This window comes from Ambystoma mexicanum, chromosome 9 (genome assembly GCF_040938575.1).
Source record: "Ambystoma mexicanum isolate Mex_15411 chromosome 9, UKY_AmexF1_1, whole genome shotgun sequence".
Taxonomy (NCBI): domain Eukaryota; kingdom Metazoa; phylum Chordata; class Amphibia; order Caudata; family Ambystomatidae; genus Ambystoma; species Ambystoma mexicanum.
Window position 1 is genome coordinate 32,258,864 of NC_090931.1, and position 18,748 is coordinate 32,277,611.

Sequence of the window (18,748 nt, forward strand, 5' to 3'; positions counted from 1 at the left end):
AGGTAGGTGGGGGCAGTCTTTGAGATACATTTGTGGGTGAATACTAGCGTTTTAAACATGATGGGCCTCATTACGAGGAGAGCGGTAAGGGGTTAACGGCGCCGTTAAAGGTCCCCATTCAGGGAACCCGGACCCGGTCCATCCATATTCTCATTTGAGCCCCCATAGGGCTCAATGGGAATGGGGAGCATGCTAACAACGGGCTTGTTAATGACAGGCCCGTTGTTAGCATGCAGGGCCGCTCGCGGGACCCGCTAAGGACGTCTGGTAAAACCAGGCGTCCTAATCGGGTCCCGCGAGCGGACCTCGTAATGGGGCGGTAAGGGGTTAATGGCTCCGGCACCTTTACCGAGATACGAATGAGACGGCCTGGCTTATCAGCATCTTGGAGGCCTTGTGTTCGCAGACAGCAGAGACAGAGAAGGTGGGGGCCAGGCAGCAAGGTGTGCTTTTGCATAGAGAGGAGAGATGGTCTGTTCTCTGAGGAGAGAGGGATTTCATGGATAGTGAATGGAGAAATATGAATAGATGTTAGGATGCTTCGCAGACAGAAGGCCATGATTTAAGATAGGCTGAAATGTCACATTGACAAAGAACACACAGTGATTTACCAGAACATGGAGTGATTGCAAAGTAAAGTACATGCAACACAAACATTTAGGCACTGGCTCGGATATAGAACACTGACCGAGATAGAGATGCATCTTAGCTTAGAGAGAGACATGTAACCATGGAGAAAGTGTGACGTGAATTGACACTCTAACTGGAAGTCTGAAATTGAAGTAGGGAGTTTGAGTTTGATGAGAGAAAGATGTCTGGTTGGCATGAGATCGAGAGGCATTTGGTGTGGAATTGATGCAGCCTTGGCAGACCAGCTGGGGAGAGATCGATGAGCTTGGCAGAGGCTTGAGGCAGTTCGAGTGACCAGACCTGGCAAAGGGAGCTGGAGAGGGGAGAGATGGGACACATTCAGATGAGACCAAGGGAAGCTTGCACATGTAAATGGGAAGTATGGTTTATGGTCTAAACTGATTGATTAGGACAGACACTCACACAGAGCTTTTGTAAAAGCAAAAGGAAATATCAAGGCTGAGTACCCCAAAAGGAAATACACCAAACATGGGCTTATAAAGATTCACAGATCTTTATTCTATAACTGTACAGTTTACAAAGAAACAAAGTAACAGATAGCTTTCTGGCCCTCAGTACATCACAGTGAATACCAGCCCTTTCGGTGTGAGAAGTGAGAGGTACTGGACGTCTAAACATTTACACTTTTTATACATTTCTGATCATAATGTCCAGCCCCCCTACAGGTTAATGATACTCGGTCTAGGGTTCGTGCCGAGTTCACTTCTAGTTTGTCCAACTATATGCATGTGGATTATCTTCAGTTTGTACAACAACAAGTCACAATGGCAACAGTGTATTCTCAGATTTAACAGTAACTCTTAACACACGTCCTATACAATGTAGTTCAACAAGGGTCCACGTTCAGTATTTTGACAGCATTGTAGTTGATGTATGTCCGCGGATCGGACTTGTTGGCGCAGGTAATCCTCTGTCTACAAGTCAGGCATGGGACAAGGTCTCTTTACTGGACCCCAACATTCGGCCAACTGACAGTTTAAATATTAAATTATGTACAAAGGTCAGGATGGCTCAGTTACAAGCAGGAAAAACTGTCCACCATTTTAGAACGCAGAATTACTTTCAAGTGGAAATCAAAATGGCGGACAGACCTTAAACGGCAGCTAAGTCGATCTAAGATCGGAACTTTGCTACGCGGTTTTCTTCGCAGAGCGACTGGTCTTAGGCCAATATATACAGTAAAGGAGGCACGATATGATATCCTGTTTAACAAACCCTCATTTTGGCCTAAGCCCAGCGCTAAACTACTTCTAGTCACTTTACGTGTAACTCCACGTCTCAATGTCCATACATCCTGAATCACTATCAGAGATATCAATTGCCATGAGGTCAGATACTGAGATTTCATTCAGCACAAATTCATTGGATATTTTCTCTGGGGCGTATACCTTGTGTCCTAATGTACCCATCGCTTGTGCACAACATACTCCTAACTTCGAACACATACCAGGAAAACATTGTATACAACATCAAAGAAACAACAAAATACCTAAAATAATCAGCAAGACCGAAAGTAGCTTCCATCCCCAAAATCGCAAGAAGTCCCAGAACCAAGCGCTAAGATCCCAGTTTCCCTCGGGAACATGCACTTCTGAACTAAGGACGTGCAGATATTGTATTGCTCTGAAAATCGTTGGGGAGGAACCTGGCACGAAAACACAGCAAGCGGACCCCACTAATTTACATACCCCAACAAGCTCTGCCAGGGTGACATCTAATGCTATCCGGTTCTGAAGTGCCACTAACCTTATTGCTTTTTGTTCTAAAGTCATATTATAGAGTATGTCAGTGGTCCGGTTGATGGTCCTCTCCAGTACTCTCGCTAGTCTCCTGATATCTTCAGAGTTCAGCATTTGTCCCCAAAATGGCACAACGGATTTAGCTACATCGCCCAAAATGTGTGCTGAAGTATCCCCATTCTCGTCCCGCCGTGGACAAGCCTTTGAAACTTCTATAGTGCTAGCATTGAATACCCCAGGTAACAGAATCCCTAAATAACAGGTTCCCTGCCAATCCCTGGGCAACCTTGGAAATGCTACATTACCGCAAACAAAGTAAACAGGTTCGCCTACATACAAAGGTCTGTCCTCACTAGTCAAATTCGCAACGTTAGCGCAACCTTTGAAATCACCCATTGACTGAGTACCATTCCTCTGTATGCAGAAAGAAAGTGAATCGGGGCTTTGGTTAACAGTGTAAGACAGTGGTGTGGCATCCCTATTGCCTATAGGAGCCATCTTGAAAGAGATCAAAGATTGAAAAGGACGGGACAGTCTGTCAGAAGGCCTAATAGAAGCAGCATTAGGCTTGCTCCTATTCGCAAATAGTAACCATCCCAGGGCGTTAGAACACGTTTTTCAAAATCATTCAAGTTAGTCCCATCAAAGTTCCCTGAGACGCTATCGTTCCATCGGCCAAAGAATAGTGCTCGTAGAGAAGCATAGCAGGCAGTTGTCAAAGGTAAGGGATGAATATACCAACCCAGCCCCTTATCCCCGTGTTGTGGTAAATGCGAACAGACCCAACAATTGGACTTGTTAAAGATGGCATGTATAGCATTCATAATGAGTAATAGAGTGTTGTTGTGGTAACTCTGTCTGTGCTGAGAGTCTCTAGGAGATAGAGTGTGCAGATGAACGAAAGGAGTAGAAAAAGTGGGTACATTTTCAGTGGGTAACACATTTTCAAGCGGATGTACTTCTTCTAGATACCAGAAACCTAAGGCAGCGACTATTGTAAAACCAGTTAACATTATCACGATACAACAATACGTTTTCGGGGCCCACACATTCACTTGTTCATTTACGCGGCTGGTCAAACAGACTCTTATCAGTTCTGTACTAGTGGGAGCAGTTGCAGACATTGTTCTTCAAACGATTTGCACCAAAGTTATTTGCTGGCGATCTCCAGACCGCGCGTCTTCTTAGTCCTTTCACAAACCCTAGCCAACAGATTCCCCTTATGCACAAATGATCAGGCCAAAAAGGCAAGCCCTTTGCTGATTCTTGTTTGATAGCACAGCCGAACCGTGCAGTAAGTCTACTTCCTCGGACACAGATCATACCTTGTGATCCCTGGTACTGAATGATCTGTGAACAATGTGTCGTCACTCCCTGATGAAAGCGACGAGTGCAAAGCGAGATCGGGCACAAGATTCAGAGCAATTTTTGAAAATGGAACTGTTGGAGAGTGGGGAGATGAAGTGGCTGTTTCCCCTGGCCCCACAGGCTCAGGGAGAGTCTCTGACGCACTCTTGATGCTGGTTGCTGCTTTGTGATCGTTGGTTACAGCATTAACGAGGGGTTCTGTATCTTCTGTAGCATGTGGCAATGGGTGAGGAATCCTCTTGATGTGAGACGCGTGGATCCAATGCCGCCTTCCCTCCTCTCTCACGGCGGTCTGTGTGACTAGAAGGACCTGATAGGGGCCCCGCCAATGAGGTGCGAGGCAAGAAGATCGCTCAAACGACTTTGTGAGGACCCAGTCTCCCAGCCTTATTCTGTGACCGGGGCCCACGTACTTAACAGGTAAAGCCTCCCGCACCTGGTGATAAATCAAATACAGATTTTTAGTTAACTGGCCACAGTAATCGGAAAGAAGTACATTTTTGACTTCACGTAAAGAACGGGGCTTTGGTATGTTCCAAATGTTAGCTGGCCTACCCATGACCACCTCAAAGGGAGAGAGCCCAGTCTTAGTTTGAGGGGTCGTCCTCATGGATAATAACATGATCTGTAAGGCGTCCAGCCATTTCAACTTGGTGGGGGCACACGTTTTAGCGAGCTTGTTCTTGATGCCGTTGTGTCTTTCTACTAATCCAGAACTCTGTGCGTGTCTGGCCGAATGGAACCGTTTATCGATCTGTGATACCGCGCATATCTGCAGAATTACAGCAGCGATAAAATGTGGACCATTGTCCGACCAGATGACTCTCGGCAGACCAAATCTATGAAAATATTCCTTCTGCATGGTCTTCACCGTGGTCATAGCGGTGGCATCTTTGACGGGAAAAGCTTCGACCCATTTGCTAAAGGCACAGATAACAACTAGTACATATTTGAAGTTATTACAATGCGCCATTTCAATGAAGTTGAAATGGATTACTTCAAAGGGGACAGAAGGTGGACCAAAACTACCCATAGGAGTCGATGTGCCCTTTCCCACATTATGTTGCAGACAAATCATACACCCTTGAATGAAGCTCTCAGCTACTTTAGGGATTTCATCATTTACCCACACATTTTGCAACATTTAGGTGACTTTACGTGCAAAAAAAAGGGTAGGACCATGAGCCATAACAACCATCATCATAATATACGCGTCAGGCGGTAACCATTTCCCTTCAACTTTGTCCACCCAACACCCGTCATCATCCAATTTCGCCAAACTCTCAGCCCATTTCTTAGATTCCTTTAACGTGGCATCGGCTTGAATATTCCTTACAGATTCAATACCCTCATCCAAAGTACAGGCATTTGTGGCTTCCCTTGAAGTATACATTTCTGAAGGGAGATCAGTGGCAGTATGTTTGGCTATTTGGCTCAGGGAAAGCGTTCCCTTTTCCTACATTATCTACAATCTTCTGATGTGCTGCGCATTTTATAATTGCTAGCTGAATAGGGAGTGCAAGCGCTGAGAGTAACCGTACTATCAAGTAGCCATGCTGGATTTTAGTGGCATGTGAGGTCAAGAACCCTCTCTCTGCCCAAAGTCTGCCGAAATTGTGAACCACCCTAAAGGCATACTGACTGTCAGTATATATGTTTACGGTAAGCCCTTCGGAAAGTTCACAAGCTCGGGTCAATGCTATAATCTCTGCGGCCTGCGCGGAGTTATGCACGATTCTTTTGGTCTCCACGACCGTGCTCAATGTGGTGATTGCATAAGCAGCTGTGGATGTACCATCCGGGAGTTTGAAACAGGAGCCATCGTAAAACAGGTCTCCTTGTGGATTGTTCAAAGGAATGTCTCTTAGATCGATTCTGCCTTTGGGCTCTTGCTCTGTAGTGTGAAGGCAGTCATGTGACTCTTCGTCACTGCAAGCAGTACCTTGCGGGAAAGGTAAAAGTTCAGCCAGATTAAGGACACAACACCTCTTTATTTGGATGTGCAGTGCAAACAAGATCAATTTGTATCTCGTTAATCGTTAATCGTGCAGAGGTGAGGTGTTGCGTTTGTGTTCTGTTTGATAGAACATCTACAGAGTGAGGTACCATCAGGGTTAAAGCATGGCCTAGGACCATTCCTCGCTCTGTTTTACGGACGCAGCAGCAGCAGCGACAGCTCTCAAACATCTTGGCAAAGCGCATGCTACAGGATCAAGGGCGGAAGAAAAGTAGCTGCATAGCCTATTCTTCCCTCCATGTTCCTGCGTTAATACAGCCAAAGCACATCCATCACATTCATGCACATACAACACGAAGGCCTTTTCATAGTTTGGTGTGCACAAAACTGGTGCCGAGCACAATGCAGTCTTGAGTAAATCAAATGCTTGCTGGTGTTCCTAGTTCCACGGCAATGGTGAAGAAATGCCCATTTCGTCAAAGCCAACATTGGTTTAATCACTAAGGAGAAGTTCTGGATCCACTGCCTACAGTAAGAAGCCATTCCTACCAAGGCTCTAACTTCCTTCTGTGTATTTGGGACAGACATGCTAGAAATTATTTTTATCCGTTCAGGCGTCAACCTTCTTCCCTCCTTTGACAGGAGATAGCCTAAATAGGCGACCTTCTGTCGACAATATTGACATTTATTAAGCAAAGCTTTGTGTCCATGCTGTGCAAGGTGGATAAGCAACAACACGGTACCCTGCTTACAAACGCTCTCTGAGTCAGCGGCTAAGAGTAGGTCGTCGACATATTGAAGCAGTGGACAAGTAGTGGGCAACTCAAGTGTGTCAAGCTGCTCTTTCAAAGCCCTACTGTAAATGCTAGGACTCTCTGTGTAACCTTGCCGTGCATGGGTGAAAGTAAACGAGCGTCCCCCTAAGGTGAACGCGAACAAGTATCTACTGTCTTTATGTATAGGGATACTAAAGAAGGCGTTCTTTAGATCCACCACACTAAAGTGAGTAGCTGAAGCCGGAATCACGGTTAATATTGTCACATCAGGCACAATGGGAAATTGTGGAGCAACAATCTTATTGATGGCACGTAGATCAATAATGAAACGGAAGGGATTTGCATTATCGCCTTTTTTGTATATGGGCAAAATCGGACTACTGCACAAACTACCTGCAATTTCCTCAATCACCCCACGGTGCACAAAATTGGAGACGATGCATTTCAAAGCTTGCTCACCATCAACGAGATCTTATACTGGGGAATACGTGGCAACTTCACTCCATGTTTCAAAATAATCTTAACGGGCTCAATTTGCAAAACACCGACATCATTGTCGTCAATTGCCCACAAACACTCCGGAACATCATTGAATTCCGGCGGCAAAGGTCTGGTCAAGAACTGAGAGACAGAAAGTTGCTGTGGTGAAATCGTCAAACGCACTCCATCAGAAGAACAATGAATTACCGCATTTAATTCCTTCAACAGATTCAACCCCAATAAATTCTCTCCGCAATTCGTAGTCAAAAGGAATGGACAGTGGTCCGTAAAGGGACCCAAAGTAATAAGTACCATTGAAGAAACCGGACAGGCAACTGGTGTGCCAGAAAACCCTACAGAAACCTTGGTTTTCCCTGACAGTGGAATGTTTGGAGCCCATGAATGGTCAATGGAACATTTCTGTGCCCCTGTATCTATCAAGAATAGATGCTTCCTATTTCCCACTATCATCTCAACCTAGGGACCTTTCTGATTAACGGGAATAGGTGTTGGATCCAAACCCTGCTTTGGGCAATCCGACTGAGACTTTGCTTGCCAAGTGCTCTCGGAGGACATAATCTGTGACTGGATGTCAGGCAGCAATCCACGCACAAATTTGTCCACGAATAGTTGTTTCCCAGACTCTGTGCTTAAGTCTTTCCCACTGAAATCTGAAAATACTTGTTCGAACCGATTAAAGAACTCAGTAGCACCCTCAGACTTTCCTTGGACACAGGCAGTAAGCTTGTCCCAAATAATCCTTCTTTCAGGAATTATAGCTTTCAATTTTGTGACTATTCTATCAGGCAAAGTTAGTATTACCTGTGGTGGTCTCTCACCAGCTGGCCTTTCTCTATTGAGTCTAACCATGTTATCCCATGGATCTCCTAACCCTGGTACATCATCTACAGTCCTAATCTGTTTCCACAAGTCAATAGGCAGGAGTACGGGAAATAACACATCAATATCCCTTAAGGTAAATACTGATGATTGCAAAACAGACTCTATTTCTTTATAGAACCCTGTCTGATTCTTCCTAATATCGGGAATAGATTGTTTTATGGTGTTCACTTCCCATCTCGAAAACGGGAGGTGAACGTACTGCGACACATAGTGTGCAGGAATGTCTTGAGCAGCTGCACCCGTTGCAAGATTAGCGGGAATCACAACTTTTGGGACAAATGTCGGAGGAACCTCTCTCATAGGCAACTGAGAAATAGGCAACTCCAAACGTTTATTAAGCAACAGAGCTAGATCGAGTGCTAAAGTAGTCGAAGAAGTGTCAAACAAAAAAGCCCTCTTATAAATACTCAATAATTCTGCGGGACAACAAATCTTTCTTTTTACGCATTCATCCTGTAGGTACTCTACCATTACCTGTATCACTTTCCTCTGCATTTCTGGCGTATACTGACTATACGTGTCATATACTTCAACGGGGGTTATCGACGTGTCTGAGATCCACCTAATCGCATCTTTTGTACAAATTTGTGTGTTTCCTCATTTATCGACTTACGACAAGGAAAGAACCATTTCTGTACAAATATAGCGTCCAAACTGTCACCATCTACATCTTCATTCCTTAACCTTTCCAACTCCCTTCTATACCCAAAAACCCTCTCGACATGTTCTTGTACTGTCTCCACAGTATCGCTAGAAAATGTGGGAGATCTATATCATTTAGCCTGTTCCACATTACACATGAATTCCTAATCCTTCAATAAAAACGTTTTTCTCAGGAAAATTGTCTAAGTTCGAAAGTGTGGCAAAAACATCAGCTTGTTCACCCCTCTCCATACAATGTCTGGCACATGCAGTTAATTCATGCTTTCTCTCTGAAGACACAGTATTACGAGTTACAACCCTCGATCCCACTCCCCGATCTACTACAAGCGATGTAGAACCACTTGGAAGAGGGAGAGTAGGCAAATTCTGTACATTCGGAAACAGAGGTGCGATCATTGGTGCAGCAGGCAAACCCACCGGACCCGTAACAGCAGGCACAGGTAGAGGAGCAGGTAGAGGAGTAACGACAAGAGGAGGAACAACAACCGGAGGAAGAGGAGCATTAAGATCAGCAATAGGAGGAGCAGGAGGAGCTACAGGAGGAGGAATAACAGCAGGAAGACGAACATACGGAGGTGGCGCAGTGGCCCCAGGCATTCATTCATGCTTTTTTCTAATCTTAAGCTGCTGCATAGCTTATTTCTTCCAATTCTGTAATACATCGAATGCTGCAGGTCTAGACTTTTTCTTTAATAATATGGATTCTAAGTATTCAATACGAGGAATTTCAAAACTACCATTGATTGGCCACTGAATTTCGGAAGCATGTCTAGTTTGTCTGTGCCAAATATCATTAAAAACTATACTACCAATGCTGTGCTTACAGTACATAGTACACGCCGGCGACCCCTCCATTGGCGTCGGTCGGCCAAATTCCAAAGATTGTCTATTACTGCGGAATAATGCCCTGAAGCAGGCTGACAATTTCCCAGGCATATCAGAATACTGGTGTTACCTGGTCAATAATTGTACTCGCGAGTGCAATGCGCCAAAACAAATTATCAGGATTCTTAAGAATTGGGTCACAACTCACCTGATCAAATCCTAAGGAGGTCCGATTGTATTTCAAAGTTCTAACTAAGGTCCCACGTGGTTGGTGATTTCGGCAAATCTGCCCGCCTCGATATATGGACCCTCGTCAAGATGCCGACTCGGACCGTGGGCTCACTGTCCATGGATCAGGTTGTGCAGTGCTGCTGAGGTGTCGCTTCTCATCCAAGAAAGGGGCCCCCTTTGTCACCGTCCGATCCCGGTCCGATAGCCGCGTCAACCTTCATGATGGCATCAATCTAGGGGGTCCCTATTCGGGTGCCATCTGTAAAAGCAAAAAGCAAATATTGAGGCTGAGTACTCCAAAAGAAAATACACCAAACACGGGCTTATAAATATTCACAGATCATTATTCTATAACTGTACAGTTTACAAAGAAACAAAGTATCAGATAGCTATCTGGCCCTCAGTACATCACAGCGAATACCAGCCCTTTTGGTGTGAGAAGTGAAAGGTACCGGACATCTAAACATTTACACTTTTTATACATTTCTGATCATAATGTCCATCCCCCTACAGGTCAATGATACTCGGTCTAGAGTTCATGTTGAGTTCACTTCTAGTTTGTCCAACTATATGCATGTGGATTATCTTTAGTTTGTACAACAACAAGTCACAATGGCAACAGTGTATTCTCGGATTTAACAGTAAGTCTTAACACACGTCCTATACAATGTAGTTCAACAAGTGTCCACGTTCAGTATTTAGACAGCATAGTAGTTGATGTATGTCCGTGGATCGGACTTGTTGGCGCAGGTAATCCTCTGTCTACAGGTCAGGCATGGGACAAGGTCTCTTTACTTGACCCCAACATTCGGCCAACGGACAGTTTAGATATTAACTTATGTACAAAGGTCAGGACGGCTCAGTTACAAGCGGGAAACAATGTCCACCATTTTAGAACACAGAATTACTTTGGAGTTGAAATCAAAATGGCGGACCGACCTTAAATGGCGGCTAAGTCGATCTAAGATCGGAACTTTGCTACGCGGTTTTCTTCACAGAGCGACTTGGCTTAGGCCAATATATACAATAAAGGAGGCACGATATGATATCCCGTTTAACACTTTGGGTTTGGGGAAAGGGAAATAGACAGGGATTGTCTTGGAGAGAGAGAGTGAGGAATGGTGTGGATTGGAGAGGAATGCTGAATGCTGACACTTGCCATATGTGTATTGCATAAGACATGATAGATCCAGCTAATTACAGGCTTGCATTAGTAGCTTGTAAGGCTTACAGTCATTACACTGCATGGTAGATTTGCACCAAAAGTATAAAAGGTGCAAATTCGAGATTTGCATTTGCATTATAGTATTGTTTGCATCATGCCTTGCTGTGCATAAATAAATGTATTCCATTGTATTATAATTGGTAACTGACTTGTGTGTTTTCATTTGAGTATTTCTTGTGCCATTTCTTAGTGTTTGGTGTGCATGTAATTTTGTTTTGTGTCTATTCTTATGGTTATGGTAATAGGTTATGTTTGTGTGTCAATAGCATAGTAATCTAGGAGTAATACAGTGCACAAAGGCCCTGAGATATAAAAGCAGCGGGGGCATAGTGATCCACACACCCTAGGACTTTGTCTAAGATTGATACATGGTCGCCCACTAGGGGTAGGCCAATGGTACATAGGCAGATTTGCAGCACAGTCTCACAAATGGCGCCTGAATAGGAACTTCATTAATGCTGACTGATAACATGGAACAGAGGGTTTAGTCTGCAGAGTTTTGCAGCTGGCTTTGATCCACTTATCGATTTGCTGAAGTAGAAGTTTGAACATCGTGTGCAGCTGTGTTTTTTGTTAGTTTGTGAGAATAGATATTTTATGTTTCAGGTTTTGTCTGTTTTGGGGATGTTATGAATTAGAGCATGCTTCGTCCACAATGTTGTTCACCGTAGGAAGGGGAATGCAATTGTCTGACTGACTTTGAATCCAGAATTGACTGGCAATTTCTTTGGAGGAATGAATGTACATTTATTTGGCCGAGCTAGAGAAACAGTTTTTTCTTGAAGACGCTTGTGGTATTTTGTTTGTTTGGAACTCCGCGGAGACTGGGAGGCTGAGGAGACTGGGAGATTGACACTTTTTGTGGAAATCTGACGTTTGTTTTTGATTGACATTTTTGGCAAGTCGACGACTGTATCTGCATGTTAAGAGAAGAACTTGTTTTTTGAAACTCACTTGAGTGTCGTGAGGTTTGTTTGGAGAGAAATCCCGAGGGTGAATAATTAAAACTGCAGAATGAGCTCATTTTTTAATGATTTGAAAGCAATGAGAAATTGGCTTAGAAATATGCTTGATGCCTGGGTAGTATCACCGGCACCAACCATATTGAAAGTGAAGAGTGAAGTAGCAAGAACAGATATGACACCATATATTAGTGACTTGCGGGCAATAATATATCGTCTCAAACATATAATTGAAGACTGGGAAGATGTGCAGGCAGCTTTGAATTTGAATTATCCATTGAAATCTTTGCCAACAGCAGTGATGGGTGGGAACAGAGTTCCTAGAGAAATTAATATTGTTCGTGGGGAGAAAGAGTTACCTCAGAATAATGACAGAAATAATGTGACCCAGATGGATAGAGGGTTTGCCTATGAAGATTTGCATTATGAAACTGTATCATTGGAGACACCTTTGCATGGAGGCAGTTATGTGAAGCATTTGCAAACTATGTTTGTGAAAAGGACAGAGATGGTCAAAATCTTTGATTTGAATAGAAATGGCATTTGTAATGGCATTTTTGGCAGGAGTCATAACAACTGTATTTTGCCTATGTTATCGAGTGAAAAAAATATTTTGTCTATTGACATGGAAACCTGGATAGCATTGAAGGAGAACGTGAATAGAGTGAATCATGTGAAAGTTGGATGTTCTGAGATAAAGGATTCCTTGAATTTTTTGAGTTTGAATGAGTGCATGGAGAGAAGGATAGTTGACATTAGACAGAAACATTGCGTGGGACTAGCAGACTGTTTATTTGAAGAATGAGTAAGCAGTGGAAATAAGGAATGTTGTTTGAATCTGAATTGCATTGCACATTTGGGAGGCAGTGTCTATTTTAATGAAATCGATTTGTTTTATCAACATGAAGTGATTCAGCTTTGTAATAAAATCATGTTGTAAGGGGCGTGTGTGGCTAGAAGACATGGAAATGACACAGAAAGCAATGCAGGTCATGGAGTGCAATTGAATGAGAGGAATGCAGTTGCGAAATTTTTGGATGTGCAATTTTTGAAGTTGCAATTTTTGGACTATGTGAAATGGGCTGTCCTGGCCTGTTTTGAAAAAGACAGGAATAGAGAAATGCATCATGAGGCATGGTTAGACAGATGCACTGATAGACAGATGACACTAGAACTGAGACACTGAGAGAAACTAGCATTGATGTCTTTTGAGAGACATGGGGAGTTTAGAACTAGCTATGTGCAGCAGTACATAGAGAGAATGCTGTGTTGTGTTTGGCTTTGAATACATCTGAATCTGATGGAAGACTGATACTTGCACTTTTGTTTTCTTTGCATGACATCTGGAGAGACACCTTGACCAGACCGAGATTTGCAGACCGTGATACACCTTGCAGATCACCTTGATGACTGACCAGATTGCATCGCATGAATTGACCAGACCATGATTGGCAGCAGCATGATGACTGAAAGCAGCATGGCCAGAATGAAAGACTGACCAAACCAGATTGACCAGACCTTGATGGATGAAACTATGTGACTTTGCATGGCTGTTTTGAAGCAGCTCCGAAAAGAGACTGGCTTTTGTCACCTTGTGATGTGACACCATCTGACTTTTGCTATGCTTTACAGCAGCACTTCTGGGGAATGCCGACTGACTGATTTGAGGCCTTAGGGTGTGGCTTTGTCTATGGTTGTGCTCTGAGAAGGTACCCAGAAAACCTGCTTGCTACCTGAATTCCTGGCATGACAACTAAGCCATGAAAAGTGAAGATCGTGACTGACTTGAAACCGACACCTTGCAGCATTCTGTGCCAAGAGAGAGAAAGAGCAGTGAAAGATGTTCAGCAAAAGAAAGAAATTTGTTTGTGAGCTGTTTTGTAACCTGCAGCGAGAAGAGAATCCGTTTGGAATGCCTTACCTTGTGAACCAGAACCAGACACAAGTTTGGGCCTGAGGAGAAAGAAAGAAATGTGAATGAGCAGGAAGACGCGCTCTGAAAGCATTTGAATTCCTGGTGCTAACCATGTTTGAAAAGCAGTGAAGCTTTGTCTCTTGAGTGAAAGAGAGAGAGCATTGATCTGACACCATGGTGCTTTGAAATCTGCACTTGCATCCAACGTTGGCTGGTCCCTTATTTGAAGAGCAGGGGCTGGCATGGCATGAACTGGAATACTGGCATGGCATGGCAACAGCATGACCTGTCAAGGAAGAAGAGAATTTGAAGCTGGAGTTTGGCTTATGTGAATGGCCACTGTGCATGGAATTGCCACTGGAGAATTGCCATCTGCATTGTTTTGCAACACTCTGAATGATTGCCACGTGAATGATACATCTTTTATTAATTTTTTTATTGGTTTAATTAAACCTTTAAAAGATTTTTGATTACATATTATACATTGAATTAAAAGAAAGAAGAAAATAAAAAAAGAGAAATTTGACGCATTTAGCAATGTAGAAAACATCAAACAAGTTAAGAACAGTTTATACATTTTAAGATGATCAGAGGAAAGTTCAGATAAACCTTGAATTCAGCACGACAGTCTCTAATTGCGAGTCCATATTTTAGATCCATAAATCTTACGATTTAGTTAGCTCTTCCTCGATGTTCTTAAGGAGAAATGTGAGAGCATATGTTAGTTTATTGATTGCATCTACAAAGCATTCTTCCCACCATTCCTCCATGGTATGATGAGATGTGTTTACCACGATTGACTCAAACAATGTCATCCTTATCGTGGAGAAGGCTTTACAATTGAGGATCAGATGTTTGATGTTTTCTTCCAAGTAATTACAGAATCTACATTTAGGATTCAGATTCTGATATTTGGTCCATATCATTATGACTTCTTTGATCTTGAATTGATTTAGCCTAAATTTCATTAGCAAGATTCTTTTATGTTTGTCCAGACATTTTTCAAGATACTTGTAGGTTGAATTATAGGTTTTTCCCTCAAATGGAACATTCTTTAAGAGTGAGTATTTCCTTCTGTTTGAGCAAGTACTGATCCAGTCGGTTTCCCACAGCTTCTTCTTTACAGCATCAGGGTTTTCCTTAAGAGTGATTACATCACTATTTAAATCTATTAAGATTTGGTGACATTGGTCTATCCAAGCTGAAAAGACCGAGTTTGATTGTTTATCAGTCAGATCATGTAGAATTTTCAGCTGTGGTGCACCATTTGGCAGAATTATCTTGCGAAAGATTGATAGTGTTCCATGTAACCTTTGCATTTATAGAGATTAACCCTAATTCGTACTTTATTGCTACTGCTGGTATACCTCTCGCAACTTTCAAAATTCTGCCCCAAAAGATGTTTTCTAGGCTATCCCACAGGCTAGCGGTGCAGCCGAAGGCAGTTTCTGCGCCATAAATTAAAGCCGGAACCGCTTTTTGTTTATAGAATTTTAAAGTCGGAACCAATGAAAATTTGCCATATTTTTTGTCTAATGCTGCAGCTTGAGCGCTTAGTTGACGACATTTAGTTTTTGTTTTCTCCATCCAGACATGATCATTTTTGTTGTACTTCAGCCACATACCCAGATATTTAATCTGGATCACTTGTTGCAGTGGTTTACCATCGAGATACCAATTAAATTTCTTGGATGTACTTTTGGTGAGATTCTGTAATGTTAAGGCAACAGACTTACTGACATTTATATATAGTCCGTTGGTTTGAACATATTGTTCCAACATGTGAAGTTTTCGTTGTAATCCAACGGGTGTAAGATCCATCAATACTAGATCATCTGCATATAGAATCCCATTTAATGCAGAGTCTATTATTTTAGGATCAAAGCCTCTTGCTTTCCTAAGTGTCTCACCGATGTCGGAGATGAAGGTGTTAAAAATTATTGCTGCAAGAGGAAACCCTTGTTTAACCCCGCAGTGAGTGTAGATGGGTTCAGACAAAGTACCACTGGCATCTAAACAAATGCAGATTGTCGTATCAGTGTGCAGCTCCTTGATAGCATATAGAAGGCTATCTGGACAATTCCAGGTCTTTAGTTTTGTCCAGAAAATTTCCCTGTCTATGCTATCAAAAGCATGAGACTGGTCGGCAAATGCTAGGTACACTTTAGATTTGTTCATGACCGTATCCATTTTCATTAAATTAAGTAGTATGAGATTTAGACAGCAGCCAACACCCTTTACGAACCCACTTTGCCTAACATCAATAAGTTTGGTTAGAATTAACCATTCCATCAGTTTGTGTTGTAGTTGTGTAGTATAAATCTTACTTATAACATCCAACAGGGCAATAGGCCTATAGTCCATCGGATTAGATCGATTGCCCTTTTTAAAGATAGGAACAACAATGGCTTTTTTCCACGACGGCGGAGTTGCAACTTCGGTGGAAATTTTGTCGAACAAGACTTTACAAAACTCAGCCCATGTTTCAGGATCAGATTTTAACATGGCATTAGTTATGCCGTCTGGACCAGGGGCGCGAGAGTTCGAGAGTTTCTTTGTGTCTGCCAGAATATCATCCTGATCGAACTGTATATCCCATTGTAAAAGGGCCGGCAACGATGGATCTGAGATGTTGCCCTTTTTAGAATACAGGGTCGAAAAATGTTCAATCCATTTCTTTTCAGTGACCATATTTTTGTTAGAAGCCAACTGTGTGCCGGATTAATTGTTTATGATTGACCAAAAATCTGAAGAATTTTTTTTCTTCAAGCAACTCAGTATTTTTTCTGCATCATGTTGTTCGGTTATTGTGCGATGTGCAATCAGCCAGTTCTTATAGTTTTGCTTGATATTTTTTTAATCTTAATGTGATCCACTTTATTATCAGATTTTAATAAGCGCAGGGCGCTACGCATTTCTCTTTTTCTTGTTGCAATTTCCGGATTATAGATATGCGGATGCTTGTACGCCATAATGTCATTTTGATTTTTCGTGATCTTATATTGTTCTAATAAAGGGGTGTAATCTACACCCAAAAAGTCGATGTATTGCTCATATTCATTTTTCAGAATATTAACTTGTTGAGAGTTAAGTTTTACTCTTTTACCACTAACATTAGATATTATAATCCACTTCCATGTTGTTGTATGCAAGCGCTTCGGTAATTCAAAATGTGCTATTACCATATTATGGTCGCTAACTTGTGCTTATTGAACTTCCATTTTTACAATCCCCAATGCTAAATTTTCAGAAACAAAGATGTAGTCCAATATGGATTTTTGTTTGTTCCTTTGCCAGGTCGATTTGGCAGGTATATCACCTTCGATATTTCCATTCAGCCTGAAAATTCTTCTTAACGTTAGTTCTTCAGACCATTTTTGCTTCAAATTTTGTTTCCTTAAAGGTTCGTTCTTACTTTCCTCTATAAGATCTAGGTTCAAATCTCTGCATAAAAACAGATGGGCACTACTGTCTTCAATCAGCAGATCATCGATGATGTCCATTATTTGGTCAACAAAAGACAGAGTACCCGCCTTACTATGGTGCCAATACAAGTTTATGATAAAAAGAAATGCAAAAGCATTATCTTCAGTGTCATTTCTTGTAATGGTAACAACTTGGATATATGGGGAAATATTATGAAACTCCTTTATTATACAACCAGATGTTTTTTTTACAAGAGTGAGAAGACCTGCATTTGGTCGACCTTTAATCCCTTTAATAGCAGGATTAAACGCTATTTCATAGTTCACTGCAATCAGGCAGATGTCAAGCCAAGTTTCTTGCAGACATATCAGGTCTATCTCACTAATCCATTTTTATTTTAGATTAAAGAGATGAGAAAAACCTCTTGTATTCCATGATCCAATAGTTAAGCAGTCATTTTTTAGGTTGGTTAGACATTAGCTTCGGTTATTATTTGCTAAGGTTGCTGCCAGCCAATTCCATTCACTATTAGGAGCCTATCTTTCTTCTTTTCCATTTGTTTGTGAGATTTGGCGAGTGTTCTTTACAGTAATTCTAATTTGATCAGATTGTTTTGTTTTTTGGTAGCCAGATTGTTCCTGTCGAAGTATATTGAGTTGTTTATAGTCTGATTTCCAGGCCTCATTGGCCATCATTTGTGAGTTTGATTGAGTTTCGTTCATACACTCTGTTAATTGGCAGACATTCGAAGAAGCCATATTGTTTGCCTTTTTGGTCGTAATAGCGGTGTCGACTTCAACAATGTCAAAACCACAAGGTAGTAAAGCTGCGGCACCTTGTAATAAGGTTTTGCACACTAATCTGGAATTTACATATAGGAACACTTTATCTAATGCAGTATCATCCTTGAATTCAACAGCTTGAATATCACTGGACTCAATGGTACGTAGCACAGGAACATGATGAAACAAACCTAGCACATTCTTCCTGTTCATTATGAGTCTATCATGGATATTTAGAATTCTTTCAAGACTTAGGCAATATTTTCCCTTTATTTTATTGGCATTACTTTTCTCACCATTTGTGTTGTTACTCTTCTCTTGTATTCTAGAGAGCTCTTTTTTCTCTTTATGGAAGTTATGGTCAGAAGGCATGTTATTGGTCGTGGATGATTTTGTACTTGACAGTTTAGCATCTTCTAATGTTTTTTTTAATACATCAATAGGTTTCCAATTAGAAGCCATATTGCCTATTGTATTTGGTTCGGCTTGGTTTTGTATCATTAGTATTATTTTTTTTCCTTTTTTCATGTAGCGTTTTGAAAGGACTCTCTATTGAATCATGTGAGACAGAGATGGAATTGTTTGGTTCGGTCACGCATTCACAAAGACGTTCAGTTGAATGTTCATCGTTTTTCTTTTTAAGGTCAATGGGCCCGATAATATTCTTACTCTCTGCCAAATTAGATTCCACCTTTCTCGTATCGCCTCCTGTTTGGTTGAGTTCTTGAGGATCTTCATAAGTAGAGAGGTTCATTAATGTCTCAATATCACTAGCATCGGGCTCCGTTACCGAGTCTTGATCAGCCAGCAGGACAGCACGTAAGTGCTTTGTCTTGATTTTCTGA

General features: G+C 42.0%; 1 long non-coding RNA gene across 1 annotated transcript in view; it reads right to left on the reverse strand.

Annotated features, from left to right (window-relative positions):
* Positions 1-1,132: 1,132 nt before the first annotated feature.
* The window catches only part of LOC138489570 (uncharacterized), a 42,202-nt gene continuing 24,586 nt past the window's right edge, over positions 1,133-18,748 (reverse strand). The window contains exons 2-3 of the long non-coding RNA XR_011274813.1: positions 9,571-9,852; positions 1,133-4,194 (exon numbers count right to left, since the gene is read on the reverse strand). This is a non-coding gene — a long non-coding RNA (uncharacterized lncRNA). The remainder of the gene's footprint in view (positions 4,195-9,570; positions 9,853-18,748) is intronic.